At 46.0% G+C, this 25,293-nt stretch overlaps 2 long non-coding RNA genes across 2 annotated transcripts; both read left to right on the forward strand.

Annotated features, from left to right (window-relative positions):
* The first annotated feature begins 2,230 nt into the window (after window positions 1-2,230).
* On the forward strand, window positions 2,231-5,350 carry LOC119113719 (uncharacterized). The gene is made up of 3 exons (XR_005095943.1): window positions 2,231-2,308; window positions 3,647-3,757; window positions 5,031-5,350. It is a non-coding gene; the product is annotated as an uncharacterized LOC119113719 (long non-coding RNA).
* Window positions 5,351-19,727: 14,377 nt separating this feature from the next.
* On the forward strand, window positions 19,728-22,855 carry LOC119113720 (uncharacterized). Its single transcript, XR_005095944.1, has 3 exons — window positions 19,728-19,799; window positions 21,155-21,265; window positions 22,539-22,855. It is a non-coding gene; the product is annotated as an uncharacterized LOC119113720 (long non-coding RNA).
* Window positions 22,856-25,293: the final 2,438 nt, after the last annotated feature.

Below are 25,293 nucleotides of genomic sequence, written 5' to 3' on the forward strand. Positions count from 1 at the left end.
TTCTTGGTAGAGATGCGGTGCACGGAAACGTCACAGAAACGATCGTAACGGGGGTCGTGACATTGAACATCAGCAGGATGCAGATGCGTAATCGCTGCCACTTTAGCCCCCGAGGTTCCCCATTGGCGGTGTTTGTACAAGGTTTATCTACGGCTTTGCACTGTACCAATCTGCGTGGATACCACTGTTTTTCGGCTAGCACTATTTTCTAGGTAACAGACAGTCTCGTTTCAAGTCAAAATCCCTTTAATTGGGTTTTGACAGCTTTTGTGGAATCGCATTATGAGCCTACCAATATTTCCTTGTGTCATCGTGTGTTCTCCTCGAAATTAAGTTACAATAGCATAATTTGTTTTTGTTTTTTTATTAGTTTGTTCATTCCTTGTCAATTCCATAATTTGCTAGTTTGCTTAATCTTTTTTTCTCCTGGATATAAAGCCACAGTAGTGTGATTCGTGAGCGAAGGAATCACATACTTGAACAGAGGCGTGTCATTCATAGTGTGTCGCATCGCAGCGACGAGTTTCTGAGTGTCACAGCGTGTCACTCGTGGCGTGTCGCATTGCGTGGGCAAGTTTCTGAGTGTCATAGCGTGTCATTCATAGCGTGTCACATTGCGGCGACACGTTTCTGAGTGTGATAGCGTGTCACTCATAGTGTGTCACATTGCGGCGACGAGTTTCTGAGTATCACAGCGTGTCACTTATAGCGTGTCACAATGCGGCGACGGGTTTCGGAGTGTCATAACGTGTCACTCATAGTGTCACATTCCGGCGACGAGTTTCTGAGTGTCATAGCGTGTCACCCATGGCGTGTCGCATTACGGCGACGAGTTTCGGAGTGTCATAGCGTGTCGCTCGTAGCGTGTCACATTGCAGCAACGAGTTTCTGAACGGAAACTATAGTACATACAGGCGAGGAGGTGGAGCAGACCCGAGGGAATTGTGTTATGTGAGAGGTAGGGAAAAATCATAGATGAAAAGGCTTAAAGTAGTCATTAGCCAAAATCAGCTAATGACAGCCCGCTACAACCGCCCAATAATCTACAACCACTCAATTCCCCGTGTTAGTAAGGGTTATACAGTCACAAGTCGGAGGGGGCAATTACCTGGTCATTTTTGTGCTGGGTTTTGGGCTGGATTTCCAGGGAGTCCACCCAGCCAAGCAGAGCTTGTTGCTGGGAGAACTCCCGGAGCTAGCGCCATGAATTTGGGTATATGTACATGACTTTATATCAGAAATTGATTATGAAACATGAAGGTCAAACATGAAGTGCGTTGGATATGTACAGCACAAGGATGGCAATGTCTTCAACTATGTTTGTTACGTTAATATGTGTTCACGAAATGCTTGCGGATGATGTTCTTAACGATGGTTTTCGATACAGGGATATAAGCTATTCTTGGAAAATATGAAACCATAATGTCGTTCCACAGCTTAGGGCCAAGGCAGAATGCTGTAAATAGTCTATAACTACGATAAGAGAAAGGTTGTTCTAAATGTTTTGCTCGCCTCATATCCATGTCATTGGATTCGTAGAGATTGTAAATTGAATCGAATGACGCAGGGAGCTGCGAAGTTAAAAATTTGTGCATCACAAATAACATTTGAGATTTAGCAACCTTTGACCTTTGACCGGCAACTTGGCCATGAATTTGACCCATTCGTGAAAACAAAGTGCAGAAATAGACTCCCTGTCATGGAAAATCTGTCAAAAATGGTGTCAAACGACCTTCTAATCCATCGATAGAAGAAAAAACGTTGAATGCTCAGATACCCAAGTGGTTACTAAGCTAATTTGGATCTCCAAGCAGCATGGAACATATTTCCGTGAAAAAGTCCGCGGTACTCCACACTGCGGGGTGTCAGCAAGGAAGCATCAAAATGGCAACTCGACTATTAACACCATTCAACATCCTAATTCAACGAGATGACTAACGCAACGTTTTATCACAATCCGTCGGTACGTTCCATGTACTTCCATTCTGAATACGTTGCACGGGCCATGTCGGCATTGTCCTCCACGCCCTTCCCTGTGTGACTAAGCAGTAATGGCACGTTCGTGAACAAAGGTTATGGCTGATGATTTCATCTTGTTCTTGCAAATGTCGCCAGGCATGACAGGCTTGTTTGTTGACCTTTGGAGGGGACGGGATGATTGACGTCCCCTCCGCTTCCTGGTCCGTTTTTGCTAGTATAAAAAGCGACCAAAGGAAACATGGGCATATTCTGCTGAGTCGTCTATCACCAACAATGCGTCTGCTGCCATTGATTGCCGTGCTTTGTCTGGTGTTTGTGACCACTGAAGGTGAGTTTCTGGCGTTTTTCATGTTTGCACTTCAGGCAGTCAAGTAGAAATGTATATGTGTGGTACATCTTTGGAAGTGAATTATTACGTTTTTTAACTAAGAAGCCGGTCCATTTATGACCTGTTAATTACCATGCATTTTTTGCAAGTTGGTGTCGAATTTGGTTTTTGAATTTGTACATTCGGCTATCAACTCATTTGCATATTTGCCTGAAAGTAACGGTGGCTTCGCCAGGCAAAATTGGCAAGTATGTGCTAAGCGTTCTCGACCTGTGCTTTTCCCTATTTCCACCTATTTTAGCCAAACCATTCTGTCTTTATTTTCAGATGTTCAGCATCCCCAGATGTTTTCAAAGAACTGCACAGTTTTATGTCTGCTTTATCAAAACTTTTCTATAAGTTTTAAGCTAGATACTTTGTTCATTACTTCCAAGTCCGTCCGTTCCATCATACTGCACTATCAATTTTCACCCTTTTTAATGATTTTCCACCTTTGCCAAAGTAGATGCCACTAATAGGTGAGAACGGCAGGGACAGCATGTCTCCCAAAATTAGCTGGTGGGCCTTCTACCCCGCTTTCACATTTTCTGTAAGACCGATTGTGCAGGCGCCTTCACAAGAAAAACTGTCAGCTTTAAGTCTCACTTCCTCACTTTTCTAGGTCCACTTTTCTTTTTTACCATGTTATGTCAGGTAAGCTGGTATGCTAATAATAGGAGTATTTTGTAGCAAACTGTCCCGCAAACTGTGATCCGAATACGCATCTAGGCAAACTATCCAGCTGCTAAAATGACCCGTCTGAAGCTACTACTCATAGTAGCAGCTGCTATATTGGGCAGAATCGTTCCGGTCGACTGAACCACCCCAAGATGTCTTGTAGAGGCACCCCCGGCATGTGTACCAACCGGGTGGTGCGAAATCAACGGGATTATTAATATTATTGTTCCTATTAAGCCGGGCGTGTCTGATCTAGATATCAGTAAAAGGTGCAAAAGGGTGAGATGGTCCATTGCTGACCCCCGAGCGATGTGTTCGTGAGGTATTGGGGGGGGGGGGGGGGCAACCACAACCTCAACCAACGCAAGAGAATCACATATTCCCTGTGGGCGGTCACGATTGTATGGTGCCAAAGCTTTGATCGTAAAAGAGCCTTTTGGTTCCCTTCAGCAACGTACTAGACCGCTAGTCATATGCCAGATGTGCGTCCCCATTGTCAGTACTCCAGACCGTCGTGCAAACAGAAGCTATGTCGTGCCAAGTGACTCCTTGAGTTCTAGCACGTCAAATTTGTGGCAGGCTTCAACCGTATTGGTGAAGTAACCAACTCACGTATTGCAGGTGGAAGGTGTTACAGCTTCGGCCAGGCGTGCGGAAGATGGAACAGGGATGTCTGCCGCTGGTGCTGGAAACCTCACAAGCGTCTCTGCTGTCTTTGGGGCGACACCTTCAGTACGTTCCAGCCGTTGCCGCCCGGTGCTGAGCAAGCTTGTAGCCATGGTGATGTTGTGGCGCTATTGGCTACGAAACCCCAGCTCAAACTAGGGTCTTTTGTAACATGTTCATGAACTGTTGTCATGCATCACATCGATAGCTTACATGTAAGGTCTTCCCTTACGAGATGCGCTATTTAGTTCTAACATACGCTCGGTTGTGTGTGAAGTTGCCCCGGATGCTTTGTTTCTTCAAAATGGATTGCGAACGGCACATCGTAGTCACACCGACCGTTGCATAGCCGTAGATAATTGCTATGCAAGAATTAGACGTGCCTTCCACAATAGCTTTTAAGGTCGCTGACCTATTGCAGGCCAAAATAGGGCCGTGGCTCTCAGCGAATGTCATTTCAAGAAATTCTTATATTTGAAGCGACGACGAAGTGTTTGACGAAGCCATACATCTCTGAGATAGTTAATCGTGCCATAAACCAATTGCATATATAAAACAACAACTTCCATTGAAGTCGGCCAGGTATGAATGTCAGGCCGAAGTCAGAAGTAGCGTTTTATGTTCGAGGGCTTACTTCAAGAGATAGTTTCTGCAGCTCATTTCGAAGTTAGCAAAGACAGGGATTGCAACATACATGACCCATGAACATCTAAATGTCAGGTTGAGTCACTGACCTAAAATGACCAAGATTAATATTTTGTTGTTAGGAACGTATTCCTAGCGGAGACTTTGATGATTTTTCAAGTGCAAAAGGGTCAGTCTTGTGTATTTGCGTTTGTCATGACCTTATTAAGGTCAGACAAGGTCACTGAACTTATATTGTCTAGATGCAAAGCAGTTGCACGAAAGGGTCTGGGGATACTAATCTGAAGTTCGATCTTGTTGACCTCCTTTGACCACAAAGTCATGACCTAGGAATCTATCATTTTGACACAAGTCATTTCACATATAAGCAGCCCATTCTCTTTATTTGGTGTTTCCAGCTTTCATACTTTTGATATCACAAGGTGTCAAACTGACCCCCACCCGAGCGAAGGATGCTTAACCGGTCACATCGTCGTGTGTTAAAGATGCGATTTGTGTTTCGTTGTATTCATTTTCATATCAAAACATCATCATATCAGATGCGTTTTGGCATCTTAGTTATAGGACACTCGCCATGAATAATACGTTCTTCTAGTTACGATAAAAAACGAAATATTATTTCATGTCACACACCACTTACTTTGTAATATCCACCATGCACCAATTGTGACGACCGATCAACCCCTCATTTCAGAGGAATGCAGAAGAAAATGTCGCTTCCCCCGTCGATGCAGCACATTGGGAGGTAGCTGTAGCAAAGGATGGTGCTGTATTCGGTGCAAAGGAAAGCGTTGCAAGGGTTAACTGCACCACCTACTGTCGGCTGCCGCTGCCGTCACGGGATGGATAACGACTGCAGTGATGGTGATGTGTCGCTGCGTGCACACGGTATTCCTATTTTATGTTGAAAGCACTTTTGCAAGATCGTGTTCGATTTCCTGCACGTGTTTATGCGAACCGGACAGGCAGCTTCTTACGAGAGGGTGTTACATTGAATACAATTACGGGATCGTGTATTTGTTTACATCTGTTGTGCAAGTTAGAAATGCAAGGCGACAGTTCGCAAAGGGTGGCCATTGAAGCATGGGATCGCAGAGGACACCAGACTGCAGTTGTCATGTCACAGCAGGCACCAAGAGACATTACAGTCCCACAGACCCCGCCCGTGCCGAAGAACCGCGCCTATACTGTGAGCAGTTACAGTCATGTGGTGTCAATGCTTTGATCGTAAAATAACCTTTTGGTTCTCCCGAGCAGCCTATTAGACCGCTAGCCATATGCCAGACTTGTTCCACAGTTTTCAACGTTTTAAGCTGTCGTCGAAATGAGAGTAAAATCGTGGTGACCCCATGGGTTCTAGCACGTCAGAGCTATGACAGGTTTCAACTGTGAGTAGGTATTGATACCACTGATGTCATATGTAACCCACTGATGCGTATTAGGTCAAAGGTGTTACGAATTCGACGAAGAGGGAGAGGAACGCAAACCAGTTGTCTGTCGCTTGCGTTAAGTCCTCGCCAGCGTCTCCGGTGCCTCCTTGGGCGGTGACACCTTCAGCATGGTCCAGCCTTTGCTGAGCAAGTGTGTTACCAGGTTGACGTGGTTTTAATCTTATGCACTGCGAAACTCCCGCTAAAGCGGAGGGTTGCTTGTGAGATGTTCATCTATTCTTGTCATCCATAGCGTCAATAGCCCACACTTCAGTCCTGCCTTTATCTGATGTGTTGCTCAGTTTTTTTTTTAACGATGCAATCTGTGCCTCGAGTGTGCTGATGTTCCTATCATTACCTGCTGATATTAGCGGCGTTTACGCGTTGAAATTGAAGATCTTTGCCATGAGTAATGCGCTTTCTTATGCAGGATAATTGATGAAATATTCGTTGGCGTAACACAACCATTTCCTTTATTATATACGCCATGCACCAATCGTGAGCATTGAATCACTCTTTCGTTTCAAACGAATACAGGGCAAAACGCCGTCGCCGACTATTGATACAGCACATTGGGTGGCAACTGTAACAAAGGATGGTTGCTGCACCATCCCGCGAAAATGATATTTGACACATTGAGGATGAAGCTTTTACTCTGTGATAGTTGTCTAGGCCTGCGCATAGCCACGCCCCAGCTAAGCTGCGATGCGTTTTGAACCTATGCTGCCGGACAAAGTCCTGCTTTTTCAACGTCTTTTGTTTTGTTTCTCTGAGGGATTACATTCGTTAATTCAACGTGACAGGGTATTGCGTTAACGCATTATCCCATCCCTCTTGTATCCGTTTGCGCTATAAAGAAACAACAAGTGGGGGCGAGGGTGGAGACCCAGCGGTGATGTGAGATGATCGCTCTCACTCTGTATGACTGCAAATGCGTGGCAATCGGCGAGTTTGTGTCGTGAACAAATGTTTCGCACGCTCACTTCATTGGGTTATGTGGTAGAAAATAGGCTGAACATAGTTCAAATTACGCCAAAAACTAGCTCGAGAAGCCCAAATCTGCGCTGAAATATACTGAATACCTAATGTTTGTCATGACGTTGCTCGCTGCTACCACCGGACGTGTTAGGCATAAGAGGCGCGGAGCATAGTCTTTGTTGTCGTAATTTTGTAAGTTGTAGTTTTTTAAGTCTGGCTATTGACCACGAAACATGGTTTCAAATCGCCTGCATGCTAAGTCAGATGGAATATGGAATGTAGAAAATTTCATAACGAGGCTGAAGTCTTTCTGCAAAAAACGCATGCATCGTTTCGGACGTCTACAGATCTAAGTGCTAAAGCTGGTACGCTTGTGCCACGAACGCACGTCCGGCGAAATGTGTCTGAATATCAATGTTTATGGTAAGAACAAACGTTTCGAGCGTTTCGCCTGAATAGCGTTGACAACATTATGATTCATTAACACCAATGCTCTCCACGCGCTGGATTTGGAGGCGGGCCGTCCACTGAACTCCCAGCGCTTGAAAATTCCCCCGACGCACCGGACACATCCGCCACCACGTGTGTTTTTTGTCAGTCTGGGAGCGAGGTACTCACGCAAACACAGCCAAACGATCCTGCCTTGTCCGGTAACCTTCGCCAACGCAGCACTCGCGGTACCGCATCCCACCCTCGCGGTACAGGTACTCCACCCCACGTCCGCGTAAATTTCCTGGATCGGCTTGGCAACGCCCTGTCAGCAGCGAGTGCAGCACAACCTGAAAGTGTTCACGTACGCGTTGAACACGCGTATTCAGAGGTCAAATTTTACTTTTCGCCAATAACCTTCCGTTGTTTCGACCAATTGTGCCGCATCATCGCTCACACGAATGCATGAGCGGCAATGATGTTCTTCGACTATGAGCAAAAAACAGACAATGAGGCGGTGCCATTGGCATGGCGGTTGTCAGGTGTTGTGCATGCCGGGGTGACCTTGAAATAGTCTGCAGGAAACACTTTCCACAAATTCGTTTCCTTCAGGCTCAGGTACAAGAGGGGTTTAACACTTGAAAAACGGCCCCTCGCTCTGAAACTGCATAGAACGATCTCCAAGATGGCTATTTCAGTTCAAAAGCTCATACGAATGTGGGACATACCCTTCAATTGTGTACAGCCAGGTCCATCGAGGAAGGCGTCGTTTGCGGCGGGATTGTGTATATTCACCATCTCAGCCAGCACGACTGGCATGGCCAAGGTTCGGAATCTACTGAAAATTAGTAAAGGGTTGCCTGATGCGTTCAGTGCAACAGACACAATAACACGCGCTCTGACTTCTGAACGTCGACATATGAACCCGCTTACGTTTCTTAACATCCATAATTGTGTTTACATAACTAGAGTTTACGTATTTTTTAGTGCCGTGGCACTCATAATAATACCCAGAGTAGACATGAGTATATATGATTTCAAGATCACAAAAATTTATTCAACGGGACCGAATGAAATTCACATGAATCTGTTTGAAAAAAGTTAACGATATGACCTAGATCTCAGGCCTTTTATTTCAACTTTGCATTGTGCGCGTTCCCACCTATTAATTCTACCTTTATTCTACGGAAATCCCCTGTCATATGTCGTCTTTACAATACAGTAATGCCATAAAAGAGAGCGAGCACCTAAGTAGCCGTCCCCTGCCTCAGAGCATGGCGTGTATTTTACGTATTTTGTCATTTGTATCTCACCAAAATAAGGCAGGTGGCTGTCGACTGGTATGCGGCTCCATTGCATTGGTAATCACTTAGCTTTCTTTCCAAATTGGCATTAGTGTTCATTTGGTGCGTTGCATCCACCAAGCGTAGCTTCAGCTCCGCGTGATATGGCAGGATCACGACCAACATAGGCCTGGGTAGTTCATCGGGCTCGACGCAACGTTGGTATGCACCGACCCCCGTAGCACCAGCACAGGCTACAAATGTAATGTGAATGTTAACGTCAAGTCTGGTTGAATCCTGCAGTGTGACAATAAAGCACAGGCAACGAGCCGCGGCAGCCGGTTCATATATTGAGCAGAATCGTTCTGGTCGACTGGACCACCCCAAGATGTCCTGTACCAGCACCCCCGGCATTTGCACCAACCGGGTGGTGCGAAATCAACGGCTTATTAATTTTATTGTTCCTATCAAACCGGGCGTGTCTGATCTAGATATCAGTAAAAATGCAAAAAGGTAAGACGATCCTATTCAGACCTCCGAGAGATGTGTTCGTGAGGTATTAGGGGGGCAACCACACCTCAACCAACCCAAGAAATCATGTATTCCCTGTGGGCAGTCACGGTTGTATGGTACCAAAACTTTGATCGTAAAAGAGCCCTTTGGGTTCCTTCAGCAGCGCATTAGGCCGCTAGCCATATGCCAGATCTGTACCCCAATTGTCAGCACTCCAGACCGTCGTGCATACAGGCGTTGTATCGTGCTAATTGAGTCATTGAGTTCTAGCACGTCAAAAGTGTGGCAGGCTTCAACCGGAAACAGAGGTAACCAACCGGTGCATTGCAGGTGGAAGGTGTCGCAAATTCGGCAAGGCGTGTGGAAAATGGAACAGGGATGTCTGCCGCTGGTGTTGGAGGCCTCACAAACGTCTCTGCTGTCTTCGGGCGACACATACAGTACGTTCCATTCGTTGTCGCCTGGTGATGAGCAGACGTTGTCGCCATGGTGATGTGCGACGCTATGGATACGAAACGTCAGTCAAACTAGGGGTCGTTAGTAACATGTTCATAAACTGTTGTCATGCATCACATCGATAGCTTACAAGTAAGGTCTTCCCTTACGAGATGTGCTGTTTAGTTCTAACATAAGCTCGGGTGTGTGTGAAGTTGCCCCGGATGTTTTTTTTTCAAAATGGATTGCGAACGGCGCGGCGTGGTCACACAGAACTTTGCATAGCTGTAAACATTTAAAGGCTGGATCTTTGCTATGCAAGATTAGGCGTACTTTGCAAGGTCACTGACTATTGCAGGCCAAATCAGGCCGTACTCTCAGCGAAGACTATTTCTAGGAGTGTGCATTTCTGAACCACTGTGGATTGTGCTACACGAAACCCCAGCTAAAGCGGAGGTTGACTGTGAGATACTTATCAACTCATGTCATACATGGCGTCGATCGCTCGCCCATCAGGCTTTCTCTCATGAAATGCGCTCTTCAGGTTTCTTAGAGATGCAATATGCATTTCGAGCATTGCATTGCTCATGTTACAGCATTTTTTTAGTCATGGGATGGTTGTCATAAATTGCACGCTTCTACATTCAAATTGGCTGACGTTATGTTCGTCGAAGCTACAACAACTGCTGCAGAGGATTCAACATCCACAAATCCCTGCAAGCGACCGTTCTCTAATTTCAGGTGACTGCGGGAGAAAATGCAGTTTCCCAAATACCTGCAGCACACTCAACGGCGATTGTCACAAAGGATGGTGCTGCGTATACTGCAATGGAAAACATTGCAGGAAAGGCTAGCTGCACCACTTGCTGCCGGCTGCCGCTGTCGTCAAGGGATGGATAACGACTGCACTGACACCAGATGTGAAGTGACTGCATGTACAAGGAAGACCCATGCTATGCTGGTGGCATAACAGCAAGGTCGTACGTAATTCTAACAGGGTTATGCGACCGGACATTTAGTTTGTAGTTGGGCTGTACGTTGAATACAATTACGGAGCCATCTATTTGGTAGCATCTGTTTTGCCAACTCAAAGGCATCGGCGCCGGTCCGTAAAGCATGGGTATTGTGGCGGGCAGTGCGAACGACACCTGGTCATCTGACAAACGTGTCTCGACGCCCTCAGGTACAAAGTAGGTCATTTTCAGGTTGACAAAATGCCCATATCAGCGTCACATAGATCGACCGGTCCAGACACAGACTCCTTTCCCGCTTAAGGTTTTGGAATTCGATACATGTAATTCGTCGAAATGGAAAACATTGAAAACTGCAGAACTCAGAACATGGACGTTTTCTGCGGCGATCGCCAGCTCCTCGATCTCCTGAACCGCGACATTCTGAGCATTAATTTCTCTAATCCAAACTCTCTTAATTTGACCTTGCACCAGACCTTTGACATTGTATCGGCCGAAAGGGCCTCGAACACCTGAACGTAGGCCACCTTAGCCCGAATATTTCAACATCGACCTTTTGTGTCTGGGCTTCCTGAGCTTCCAGGTCTGGACCTTGGCCTTCTGAGCACGACCTCCAGATCCTTGAGCCAACCTTGAAGAAAATCGTAGGAAAGCGTTAATATTTGAGTTTTCATGGTCCCTAATTGTTGCCTGGAAAATTTGGGCATTTCTTTGCATCTGTACAGTTTTGTTCACTAGTGCTCCGTTTGACAGGCAACTTGGCATTTCACTCGTTAGGTAAGTAAAAAGTTTGATTATCAAGGCTTTCGGTGAGGATTTTGCTCCCTGAATATCACTTTTTCATCAGACTCCTTCATCCAGATTAATGAGCACGGGTTGATGACTAGATGAGTCAACTTCGAAGAAAAACGTAAGGGCCACCCTATAGCCATCATTTCTTCCAACTATTTTAACCTTCCTCTTGACAGGATGCGTGATGATCATTTTCACATTCCATTTCCATCGTTTGTTTTGGGTTTATTAGTGTTTTCATTTGATATGCAGCGCGCCCCACATGCATTGTAACGCCGTTACTCAAGCGAAACATTCTCTCAGATAGTTTTCCTACGTGATTTTGCCGTCCTAAAGATGGCACATATGGTTTCTGCAGCCATCAAAACGAGCATCGGTCGACGGTCAATAAATTGCTGTAAAAAAGCGCACGGACAGCCCAATAGACAAAATGTTTTGCTGATCGTGTACGGCTTCCACTCTAGGCAAGGTAGGCCATATTTGTAAGCATCGCTGCCTTCGCATCAGCATGAGTTTCCTCGAGATGATGCAGCTCGCCAGAATTTTGATTTCATCGGGGAGATATTGGTCCGTAAAGTGCAGGAATGGTGCCAAATATAGACTGAATCTGGGGTCAGATACGCTACAATATTGTTCCAGGGTAAAATTGATAGTATATTATGGGTAATTTATGCATCATTCATAACTAAGTATGCAACGCTGAGCATTTAACGTAAAAGTTGTCTACTGGATGTCACTCTAAAGAGTCGCTGTGTTAGACGCTACAGGGGAGAAATCAAAGCCATAGTACGACATTTCATGTAATTCCCGTGCTAACGCCCACATCCTTGAATACATCAGTCGTTTAACGCGCGCTCGGGTGGGAGAGGTCAGATTGACCCCCCGAAAGCTTTTCCCGAATGGTTCCGAATGGCGCGGCGTAGCGGCGCCAAATTTTGCATAGCTGTAGACAACTGAATAGCGGATCGTTTGGTGACAAGGAAATTCGATGACATTGTCTCGGTCCCTGATCAGATGATGTTGTGAATGTCCCTGAAAGATGAAAAACTGTTGCAAAACAAGCTGCAAAAGTGAAGCCAGCAAGAGGAGTCTTTCTAGGGTGGTAAGAACCCTCAAGGTGGGAGTTAAGAGGTCAGACAGTGTATCGGATCCTTTTATTGTACAGAATGGTGTGCGTCAAGGAGGTAACGTCTCACCACTGCTGTTCAATGTGTACATAGTTTAGCTTCTTCGTGAGTTGCAAATGTTACCAATCGCTTGTTATGTGGTGAAATGAACAGCAAATGAAGTAGTCTCTGCCGATAACACAGTGCTTTTATCTATCACGAGGAAAGGGCTTAAAGCGTTGACTCGTAGCTGCTAAGTATTTGTCATGCGCAGGAATATTCAAATCAATGTAAAAAACTATGCATGTTTTTCAACTCTCAAAAGTCATATACAGTGCTACACCTGTTTAACTCCAAGCTCCCAAATATCATTGTCAATGAATACATAATAAGATGAGCGGAGGAGCTTAAACATAGGTAATGTAGTGGCCAGTTCTCTCAGTGGCAGTCAAGTTATGGGAAGAGTTAAAGGCTCCCTGTATGACGGCGTAAAACTGTGATCTAACTCTTCCAAGCATGTTATACTAGCGTGTATATTGTGAACTATGCAACACTGTGAGTGGACAGGAAGGATTTCAAGAACGCTGTATGGCCTACCACTTATGTGAAGAGAAGCTGGTAAGGGTGCCACGTTGGACAAGGATTCATTATCTGTGTAAAGAGCTTGAACCTCTACCTATGAATATCTGGAAACAGCTTCTATGGATATGTGGGAAACGATCTCACCTTAAGCAGTGCTTGTTGTGTGAGCTCTGACCCCTGCCATCCGATCGCGCGATTCCAGGCAACGGCAGAATTTCATGGCGTACGTTTAACGTGCCGCAATGCTCGGCACGGTCCGTCCTGCCCTCTGACGTCACCTGACCTTTATCGCGGCCGCTGCCACCGGCCACAGGCAATACCTGACAAGGACAAATAGAGAGCGCTCAAAACGACGCGAACGCACCGCGGCATGGGTGGCAGAATCGGAAGGTATGAGCTCTAACCAACTGAACCAACGGGACGGGAAAGCCTTGTCCCAGGTTAGCATCTATATAGTAGCTGGAGTTCAATCAAATACTCGTGTCCATTGAGAACAGCGCTATTGAGGCACTGCACGTAAGCAAAGTAGAGTTAGTGGGGTCATTGCCAGGACATGTGCGCATGTGAGACATGCATAAAATTTTATGGCATCGAACCTCCCGGCAGTCAGCAGGTCACATGTTCGGGACATCTTTTCGCCCACCTGGGTCGGTTTGTCCGTGATCACCACCAAATGCACCAAGTAGGTCATGACCCAGAATAATGTCCTCCGACCTTTCAGACAAGTACTGACTGCGTTGCCTTCTGTCTTGCTTTATGTTTGTGAGTGTGCTGCGTTTTTTTCTGTAAGTGCATAGACATGTACCAGCCTGATGGTGGAAAAAACTGGATTATTAATATCATTATTGCCATTAAACCAGACGTCTCTGATCTACATATCCTTGAAAGGTGAAAAAGGCAAGATGATCCCTTTCAGACCCCCAACGGGCGTGTGCATCAGGTATCGAGGCGGTATGCCCCCCAACGCACCCAGGAGAATCACGCCCCTGTGAGCAGTCACGATCATATGGTGTCAAATCTTTGTAGAGAAAAATTTTTTCCACTAATGTATACTCATATGCCAAATCTGCGTCATTATTGTCAGCATTTCAGACCGCCACGCAAACAGAAGTTGTATCGTACTGAGTGACTCCATGAGTTCTAGGACGCTTAAGTTCTGGAAGGTTTCAGTCGTATGGGGAAGTAACCAACTCATGAACTACAGGTCAAAAATTTTACAAATTCGGCCAGGCGTGCGGAAGATGGAACAGGGATGTCTGCCGCTGGTGCCGGAAACCTCACAAGCGTCTCTGCTGTCGTTTGGGCGACACCTTCGGTACGTTCCAGCCGTTGCCGCCTGGTGCAGAGCAAACGTGTCGCCGTGGTGATGTAGTTGTGACGCTATGGAGTACGAAACTTCAGTTCAGATTAAGGGTTGTTGGTGACATGTTCATGAACTGTTGTCATGCATCGCATCGATAGCTCACAATGTAAGGTCTTCCCTAACGAGATGTGCTATGCGGCATAACACGCGCTCGGGTGCGGCTGAAGTTGGCCACGAAGTTGGCCCCGAAGCAAAATGTCACTACCCATATCAATGCCGCACATTAGGAGGAAGATGTACAAAGGATGGTGCTGCCCTCTGTACTTTCTGTACACAGCCGCCACGTTGAAGACACCGATGTTTCAGTTCCACTATATTTCATGACCGCCCATCGCCAACACCGCGCCTCAACTCCTCGTGGACGATGACAGGGAACAACGAAACCTCGGAAATGGACAGACTAGACCTAGAACTAAACACACGGAAACAGACAGAACAGAGACTAAAATTAGCAATACAAAATGAATACGAAAATAGCACGAATTGACTGACACTAAATTAGACCTCAAGATGATAGCAAACTAAGTGACTCAACAAACGAGAATCGAGCACTAATTCAAACTAGAAATGCAGACGGTACACCGACTCGATTTCGAAGCCATTGATAGACGGGTAAGCTGTACCGGTGACTACCGGCTGCCAATGACGTGAAGGGATAGATAAAACTATAATGATCTCTTGATCCATGCGTACGATGATCTGTCACTGCATGCACGTGCAATTCAAATGTTATGTTGATGGCAATTTAACAAGGCCATATGCGATTCTTTGCACCTGTTTAAGTGAACGCACAGTCAGCTTCTTGTGAAAGAGCGTTGCATGAAATGCAAATACGGCGTCGTGTATATATTTACATGTGTTGCACTAGATTAAGGCATCGAGGCCATGCCTCGCAAAAGGGGACCGTGGAAGCACGGTATCGCGCAGAACGCCATACTGCAGAAGTCTTCCAGCAACAAGTGCGAAACGAGATGCTATCAAGAATAGGTCATTAGGAAGTTGGTTCTTCTTGGCGGTGGTATCCAGATTTGCATAGTTTGCATCTCAAATGGGAATGTCTGCGCCAGGACCGGAAGACCCAGCTACACACTCTCCGGTCTCTAAAGGTCAGGTCTCCATCACACATCTTCCGGGGCACAGCAAGCATTCTGAGCTCAAACAATCCCAGCAGCAACCTTTATAGTGATACCTGTGATAAAAATACCTGTTCTGATGGCGCATACATATGTAGGGCACTGCACAAAATACATGCTACCATTAAATAACTGCATTCCATTCATAAGCATTAGCCAATAGCGGAGTATTTAACGTAAGAGCCGTCCTCCGACTGCCACTCTATAAAAACGAATTTCGGAATCACACCATATCTTGTTTAGTTCAACCGGACAGAGCTCACAGTTGTGCCGAACCACAGATGCAGATTTAGAGTCCGAATCACCCAAACAAAATGGTGTCGCCGTCTAGATCGGTTACGCGGGAGCGAGAGCAATGATCGCGAGAGCGAGACTGCGAAATCAGATGTCTTCCTTCCACTTTGAACCTGTTTAAATCACTTTTTCAAATTACCTCAAATGACGTGAATAAATGGTCAGTAACATAACTTCCTAAAAATGCCGATTATGGAAGTGATCATACATAGCGTACACTGGACTCTCAATGCTTTCGGGATCATACTACGTGCCTAGTCTAGTCCAACGTCGCATAGCGTCGGACCAATTTCATACGTCAATCACGCGGGCATGACGCACACTCATGCTGCATGGGCATACTTGACACGGATATGATGCACACCCCCGTGAGTGTCCTGGGCTGTGTAAGGACACTAATGAGGGGACCTGTCGTGAACGGGGCTGTGTAAGGACACTGATGAGGGGACCTGTCGTGAACGGGGCTGTGTAAGGACATTGATGACGGGACCTGTCGTGAACGGGCTGTGTAAGGACTCTGATGGGGGATCTGTCGTGAACGGCTGTGTAAGGACACTGATGAGGGGACCTGCCGTGAACAGGGCTGTGTAAGGACACTGATGAGGGACCTGTCGTGGGGGCTGTGTAAGGACACTGATGAGGGGACCTGTCGTGAACGGCTTGTAAGGACACTGATGAGGGACCTGTCGTAAGTGGGGCTGTGTAAGAACTGATGAGGGGATCTGTCGTGAACGGAGCTGTGTAAGACACTGATGAGGAACTTCTTGAACGGGCTGTGTAAGGACACTGATGAGACGTAACCATGAGCGCAGGCGTTTGTGGCGGCATCACCAGCAGCACAAGCGGAAGACCTGGACCAACGGCCTGAGGGCATACCACGTCATCATCGCCGTGCAGCTGCGTGGCGACTTAATGGCAACAAGCCAACACCGGGAGCTGAGCGACTACATGGAGTTATCCTGAGAGCACTCGACCGGAGGACATGGGCAGGGTTCTTGGTAGGAGACGGTGCACAAGAACGTCACAGAAACGATCGTAACAGGGGTCGTGACATTGAGCATGAGCAGACACAGAAGCGTATTCGCTGTCACTTTAGACCTCGAGGTTCCCCATTGGACGTGTTGTGCGAGGTTTATTCACGGCTTTACACCGTACCAATATGCTGTGGATGCCACTGTTTTTCGGCTGGCACTATTCCGTAATAACAGACAGTTTCGCTTCAAGTCAAAATTCCTTTAATTGTGTTTTGACAGCTTTTTGGAACTCGCAATATGTGCCTACCAAGATTTCCTTGTGTCATCGTGTGTTCTCCTCGAAATTAAGTTACAATTGCATAATTTGTTTTTTTTTTATTATTTGTTCATTCCTTGTCAATTGCATAATTTGCTAATTTGTTTAATCTTTTTTCTCCTGGAATAAAGCTACAGTATGTGATTCGTGAGCGAAGGAATCACATACTTGAACAGATGCGTGTCATTCATAGTGTGTCGCATCGCAGCGACGAGTTTCTGAGTGTCACAGCGTGTCACTCGTGGCGTGTCGCATTGCGTGGGCAAGTTTCTGAGTGTCATAGCGTGTCATTCATAGCGTGTCACATTGCGGCGACACGTTTCTGAGTGTGATAGCGTGTCACTCATAGTGTCACATTGCGGCGACGAGTTTCTGAGTATCACAGCGTGTCACTTATAGCGTGTCACAATGCGGCGACGGGTTTCTGAGTGTCATAACGTGTCACTCATAGTGTGTCACATTCCGGCGACGAGTTTCTGAGTGTCATAGCGTGTCACCCATGGCGTGTCGCATTACGGCGACGAGTTTCGAGTGTCATACGTGTCGCTCGTAGCGTGTCACATTGCACAACGAGTTTCTGAACGGAAACTATAGTACATTCGTTGGTACTTGTGCCTTTATATACCTGATATACCAAAACCTTATGGTATTCTCAAAACATACGTCGTGCGTTTAGCGCATCCTTCTATATTTTTATTTTATAAGACATGCATCTGCTGTGAGTTGTACTCTTACAATGAATACGAGAGGACAGAAAACACAGGTCGCTCAATGGAAGTGATTTTAGTGATATAAATCAAGTTCAACGTTTGATTTTCGATTTGACTCTCATGTTGACGTCATGCATAAAAAATAACAGCAGAAATGGGCTCCCTGCCATCGAAGTTCTCTCTACAACGGTCTCACACGACGGTCTAGGTCAGGCAAATTAAAAGTTCGAGACTGGATTAGCATCTGAATTCTGGGAAATGTGCCAAAGATGCGCGCCAGCAGCAAGACAAGGAAATTTGGCCTCCTGACTACATTGAACTGGTTACATAGAAGATTTCCGTTACTCTTTCGTGGCAGCTGACATTGCAGGGTCTCATATAAAAAGTACGAGGATGACAACTATTCCACACGTGCGCGGTCAGGTGGAAACGTTTTCTACAGCGCATGCGTCGTGTATGTAGCACATGTTTATATATCTACGGTATATAACACATGCTGCCTCCGTGAGTGGCACCCCCACAATGAGTGCAAGAGGACACTGCACGACATGTATCGATCAATCGAGATTATTTTCGTCATTCGTAATCATCTTTTTTTTCTTTTTTTTCTATGCCGTTACCCAAGAACAGGTAACCAGGAGTGCCCCTCCCTCAATCCCAGCGACGCAGTAAACCGTACGTTAACACCAGAAAACATAAAATCAAGTCGCGGCACTCCCAGCTAGGAAGATGAAACAAACTTTAAAAAAGGCGAGGAGGTGGAGCAGACCCGAGGGAATTGTGTTATGTGAAAGGTAGGGAAAAATCATAGATGAAAAGGCTTAAAGTAGTCATTAGCCAAAATCAGCTAATGACAGCCCGCTACAACCGCCCAATAATCTACAACCACTCAATTCCCCGTGTTAGTAAGGGTTATACAGTCACAAGTCGGAGGGGGCAATTACCTGGTCATTTTTGTGCTGGGTTTTGGGCTGGATTTCCAGGGAGTCCACCCAGCTAAGCAGAGCTTGTTGCTGGGAGAACTACCTGGAGCTAGCGCCATGAATTTGGGTATATGTGCATGACTTTATATCAGAAATTGATTATGAAACATGAAGGAGGTCAAACATGAAGTGCGTTGGATATGTACAGCACAAGGATGGCAATGTCCTTCAACTATGTTTGTTACGTTAATATGTGTTCACGAAACTGCTTGCGGATGATGTTCTTAACGATGGTTTTCGATACAGGGATATAAGCTATTCTTGGAAAATATGAAACCATAATGTCGTTCCACAGCTTAGGGCCAAGGCAGAATGCTGTAAATAGTCTATAACTACGATAAGGGAAAGGTTGTTCTAAATGTTTTGCTCGCCTCATATCCACGTCATTGGATTCGTAGAGATTGTAAATTAAATCGAATGATGCAGGGAAGCTGCGAAGTTAAAAATTTGTGCATCACAAATAACATTTGAGATTTAGCAACCTTTGACCTTTGACCGGCAACTTGGCCATGAATTTGACCCATTCGTGAAAACAAAGTGCAGAAATAGACTCCCTGTCATGGAAAATCTGTCAAAAATGGTGTCAAACGACCTTCTAATCCATCGATAGAAGAAAAAACGTTGAATGCTCAGATACCCAAGTGGTTACTAAGCTAATTTGGATCTCTAAGCAGCATGGAACATATTTCCGTGAAAAAAGTCCGCGGTACTCCACACTGCAGGGTGTCAGCAAGGAAGCATCAGAATGGCAACTCGACTACTAACACCATTCAACATCCTAATTCAACGAGGTGACTAACGCAACGTTTTATCACAATCGGTCGGTACGTTCCATGTACTTACATTCTGAATACGTTGCACGGGCCATGTCGGCATTGTCCTCTACGCCCTTCCCTGTGTGACTAAGCAGTAATGGCACGTTCGTAAACAAAGGTTATGGCTGATGATTTCACCTTGTTCTTGCAAATGTCGCCAGGCATGACAGGCTTGTTTGTTGACCTTTGGAGGGGACGGGATGATTGACGTCCCCTCCGCTTCCTGGTCCGTTTTTGCCAGTATTAAAAAGCGACCAAAGGAAACATAGGCATATTCTGTTGAGTTTGTCTATCACCAACAATGCGTCTGCTGCCATTGATTGCCGTGCTTTGTCTGGTGTTTGTGACCACTGAAGGTGAGTTTCTGGCGTTTTTCATGTTTTGCACTTCAGGCAGTCAAGTAGGAAATGTTATGTCTGGTACATCTTTGGAAGTGAATATTACGTTTTTTAACTAAGAAGCCGGTCCATTTATGACCTGTTAATTACCATGCATTTTTTGAAAGTTGGTGTCGAATTTGGTTTTTGAATTTGTACCTTCGGCTATCAACTCATTTGCATATTTGCCTGAAAGTAGCGGTGGCTTCGCCAGGCAAAATTGGCAAGTATGTGCTAAGCGTTCTCGACCTGTGCTTTTCCCTATTTCCACCTATTTTAGCCAAACCATTCTGTCTTTATTTTCAGATGTTCAGCATCCCTAGATGTTTTCAAAGAACTGCACAGTTTTATGTCTGCTTTATCAAAACTTTTCTATAAGTTTTAAGCTAGATACTTTGTTCATTACTTCCAAGTCGTTCCATGATACTGCACTATCAATTTTCACCCTTTTCAATGATTTTCCACCTTTGCCAAAGTAGATGCCACTAGTAGGTGAGAACGGCAGGGACAGCATGTCTCCCAAAATTAGCTGGTGGGCCTTCTACCCCGCTTTCAGATTTTCTGTAAGACCGATGGTGCAGGCGCCTTCACAAGAAAAACTGTCAGCTTTAAGTCTCGCTTCCTCACTTTTCTAGGTCCACTTTTCTTTTTTACCATGTTATGTCAGGTAAGCTGGTATGCTAATGATAGGAGTATTTTGTAGCAAACTGTCCCACAAACTGTGATCCGAATACGCATCTAGGCAAACCATCCAGCTGCTAAAATGACCCGTCTGAAGCTACTACTCATAGTAGCAGCTGCTATATTGAGCAGAATCGTTCCGGTCGACTGAACCACCCCAAGATGTCTTGTAGAGGCACCCCCGGCATGTGTACCAACCGGGTGGTGCGAAATCAACGGGATTATTAATATTATTGTTCCTATTAAGCCGGGCGTGTCTGATCTAGATATCAGCAAAAGGTGCAAAAGGGTGAGATGATCCATTGCTGACCCCCGAGCAATGTGTCCGTGAGGTATTGGGGAGGGGGGGGGGATGGGCAATCACACCTCAACCAACGCAGGAGAATCATATATTCCCTGTGGGCGGTCACGATTGTATGGTGCTTTGTAATCTATGGTGATTGTAAGCTTTGATCGTAAAAGAGCCTTTTGGTTCCCTTCAGCAACATACTAGACCGCTAGTCACATGCCAGATGTGCGTCCCGATTGTCAGCACTCCAGACCGTCGTGCAAACAGAAGCTATGTCGTGCTAAGTGACTCCTTGAGTTCTAGCACGTCAAATTTGTGGCAGGCTTCAACCGTATTGGTGAAGTAACCAACTCACGTATTGCAGGTGGAAGGTGTTACAGTTTCGGCCAGGCGTGCGGAAGATGGAACAGGGATGTCTGCCGCTGGTGCTGGAAACCTCACAAGCGTCTCTGCTGTCTTTGGGGCGACACCTTCAGTACGTTCCAGCCGTTGCCGCCCGGTGCTGAGCAAGCTTGTAGCCATGGTGATGTTGTGGCGCTATTGGCTACGAAACCCCAGCTCAAACTAGAGTCTTATGTAACATGTTCATGAACTGTTGTCATGCATCACATCGATAGCTTACATGTAAGGCCTTCCCTTACGAGATGTGCTATTTAGTTCTAACATACGCTCGGTTGTGTGTGAAGTTGCCCCGGATGCTTTGTTTCTTCAAAATGGATTGCGAACGGCACATCGTAGTCACACCGACCCTTGCATAGCCGTAGATAATTGCCATGCAAGAATTAGACGTGCCTTCCACAATAGCTTTTAAGGTCGCTGACCTATTGCAAGCTAAAATAGGGCCGTGGCTCTCAGCGAATGTCATTTCAAGAAATTCTTATGTTTGAAGCGACGACGAAGTGTTTGACGAAGCCATACATCTCTGAGATAGTTAATCGTGCCATAAACCAATTACATTTATAAAACAACAACTTCCATTGAAGTCGGCCAGGTATGAATGTCAGGCCGAAGTCAGAAGTAGCGTTTTATGTTCGAGGGCTTGCTTCAAGAGATAGCTTCTGGGGCTCATTTCGAAGTTAGCAAAGACAGGGATTGCAACATACATGATCCATGAACATCTAAATGTCAGGTTGAGTCACTGACCTAAAATTACCAAGATTAATATTTTGTTGTTAGGAACGTATTCCTAGCGGAGACTTTGATGATTTTTCAAGTGCAAAAGGGTCAGTCTTGTGTATTTGCGTTTGTCATGACTTTATTAAGGTCAGACAAGGTCACTGAACTTATATTGTCTAGATGCAAAGCAGTTGCACGAAAGGGTCTGGGGATACTAATCTGAAGTTCGATCTTGTTGACCTCGTTTGACCACAAAGTCATGACCTAGGAATCTATAATTTTGACACAAGTGATTTCACATATAAGCAGCCCATTCTCTTTGTTTGGTGTTTCCAGCTTTCATACTTTTGATATCACAAGGTGTCAAACTGACCCCCACCCGAGCGAAGGATGCTTAACCGGTCACATCGTCGTGTGTTAAAGATGCGATTTGTGTTTCGTTGTATTCATTTTCGTATCAAAACATCATCATATCAGATGCGTTTTGGCATCGAAGTCATAGGATACTCGCCATGAGTAATACGTTCTTCTAGTTACGATAAATAACGAAATATTATTTCATGTCACACACCATATACTTAACAATGTCCACCATGCACCAATTGTGACGACCGATCAACCCCTCATTTCAGAGGAATGCAGAAGAAAATGTCGCTTCCCCCGTCGATGCAGCACATTGGGAGGTAGCTGTAGCAAAGGATGGTGCTGTATTCGGTGCAAAGGAAAACGTTGCAAGGGTTAACTGCACCAACTACTGTCGGCTGCCGCTGTCATCACGTGATGGATAACGACAGAAGTGATGATGTGTCGCTGCATGCACACGGTATTCCTATTTTATGTTGAAAGCACTTTTGCAAGATCGTGTTCGATTTCCTGCACGTGTTTATGCGAACCGGACAGGCAGCTTCTTACGAGAGGGTGCTATATTGAATACAATTACGGGATCGTGTATTTGTTTACATCTGTTGTGCAAGTTTGAAATGCAAGGCGACAGTTCGCAAAGGGTGGCTATTGAAGCAAGGGATCGCAGAGGACACCAGACTGCAGTCGTCATGTCACAGCAGGCACCAAGAGACATTACAGTCCCAGAGACCCCCGCCCGCGCCGAAGAACCGCGCCTATCCTGTGAGCAGTTACAGTCATGTGGTGTCAATGCTTTGATCGTAAAATAACCTTTTGATTCTCCCGGGCAGCCTATTAGACCGCTAGCCATATGCCAGACTTGTGCCACAGTTTTCAACGTCTTAAGCTGTCGTCGAAATGAGCATGAGATTGTGGTGACCCCATGTGTTCTAGCACGTCAGAGCTATGCAGGGTTTCAACTGTGAGCAGGTATTGATACCACTGATGTTATATATAACCCACTGATGCGTATTAGGTCAAAGGTGTTACGAACTCGACGAAAAGGGCGGGAAATGGAAACCAGTTGTCCGTCGCTTGCGTGAAGCCCTCGCAAGCGTCTCCGGTGCCTCCTTGGGCGGTGACACCTTCAGCACTGTCCAGCCGTTGCTGAGCAAGTGTGTTACCAGGGTGACGTGGTTTTAATCTTATGCACTGCGAAACTCCCGCTAAAGCGGAGGGCTGCCTGTGAGATGGTCATCTACTCTTGTCGTGCATCGCGTCGATAGCTGGCACGTCAGTCCTGGCTTTATCCGATGCGTCGATAGCTCACACTTCAGTCCTTCCTTTACCTGATGCGTCGATAGCTCACACGTTAGTCCTGCCTTTACCTGATGCGTCGATAGCTCACACTTCATTCCTACCTTTACCTGATGTGTCGGTAGCTCACACGTCAGTCCTGCCTTTACCTGATGCGTCGATAGCTCACACGTCAGTCCGGCCTTTGCCTGATGCGTCAATAGCTCACACTTCATTCCTACCTTTACCTGATGCGTCGATAGCTCACACTTCATTCCTACCTTTACCTGATGTGTCGGTAGCTCACACGTCAGTCCGGCCTTTACCTGATGCGTCGATAGCTCACACGTCAGTCCTGGGCTTTATCCGATGCGTCGATAGCTCACACGTCAGTCCTGGGCTTTATCCGATGCGTCGATAGCTCATACGTCAGTCCGGCCTTTACCTGATGCTTCGATGGCTCACACGTCAGTCCTGCCTTTGCCTGATGCGTCGATAGCTCCCACTTCATTCCTACCTTCACCTGATGTCGATGTTTACCTGATGTTTACCTGATGTCTGTCGATTGGTATGCTGCTCCATTGCATTGGTAATCACTTAGCTTTCTTTCCAATTTGGCATTAGTGTTCATTTGGTGCGCTGAATCCACCAAACGTAGCTTCAGCTCCGCGTGATATGCGGATCACGACCAACATAGCCCTAGGTAGTTCATCGGGCTCGACGCTACGTTGATATGCGCCGACCCCCGTAGCACCAGCACAGCTACAAATGTAATGTGAATGTTACAACGTCATGTCTGGTTGATCCTGCAGTGTAACAATAAAGCACAGGCAACGAGCCTCGGCAGCCGGTTCCGAGCGAGCCCCGTTGTTACTGTCATTGTATACTAGGCGTCCAATGTCAGCCCGTGGCGGCATGCAAGTGAGCCAACTTGCACCAACATGCATTCACGGACGACAGGTGTCAAAGAGCCTGGGTACAGGAGATAAACGCTTTTCAGTCGAACGGCGGTTTGCGCTCGAGATTATTGCATACAAATACAAATACAATACAAATCAATACAAATCAGGATGATTGGTCACAATATCAACCCTGCCTGGTCAACGGGTTGCAGAATATGGCTCGAAATGTTTTCAGGTCTTGGCTGAGTACTGGATATGCCGTGAGTGAGTAGCAGCAACAAATTACCGAACATGTCATCTCCATCTCTCGGTAAAGGTAATGGGCGTTCACAGGCCACTGCACGCTTGTGGATGTGCTTGAATATGTCAATAATTTTGTCGAGACGTTGAGCAGAACCATAGAAACACTGAGTCAGTGTTATGATGCTGTTGAGGAACAGCCTGCCGTTGTTTAAGAAAGTAAAGCACTGTTGCGCGTCATGACACCAAGTACCTGTGATTTTATCCAAAACTTATTCCTGAGACCTTCAAGATACCTCCCAAGGAAAACACTGCGATATGTTCCAGTACTGCATTTGTACATATGCATACATATAGTTAGTTATACCTTTATATTAAATTTTTTATACATCTCTCTCTCTCTCTCTCTCTCTCTCTCTCTCTCTCTCTCTCTCTCTCTCTCTCGCTCTCTCTCTCCTCTCCTCTCTCTCTCTCTCTCTCTCTCTCTCTCTCTTTCTCTCTCTCTCTAATACGACCGCTACGCAGACGATAGCTATGTGGAAGTTAGAGACATTGACCGACTAGGACGTCTCAAAAGCACCTTTGAAGGACAGTCTGGCTTAAAATT

The sequence above is a fragment of the Pollicipes pollicipes genome, unplaced genomic scaffold, assembly GCF_011947565.3.
Source record: "Pollicipes pollicipes isolate AB1234 unplaced genomic scaffold, Ppol_2.1 Scaffold_7262;HRSCAF=8765_pilon_pilon_pilon, whole genome shotgun sequence".
NCBI lineage: Eukaryota > Metazoa > Arthropoda > Thecostraca > Pollicipedomorpha > Pollicipedidae > Pollicipes > Pollicipes pollicipes.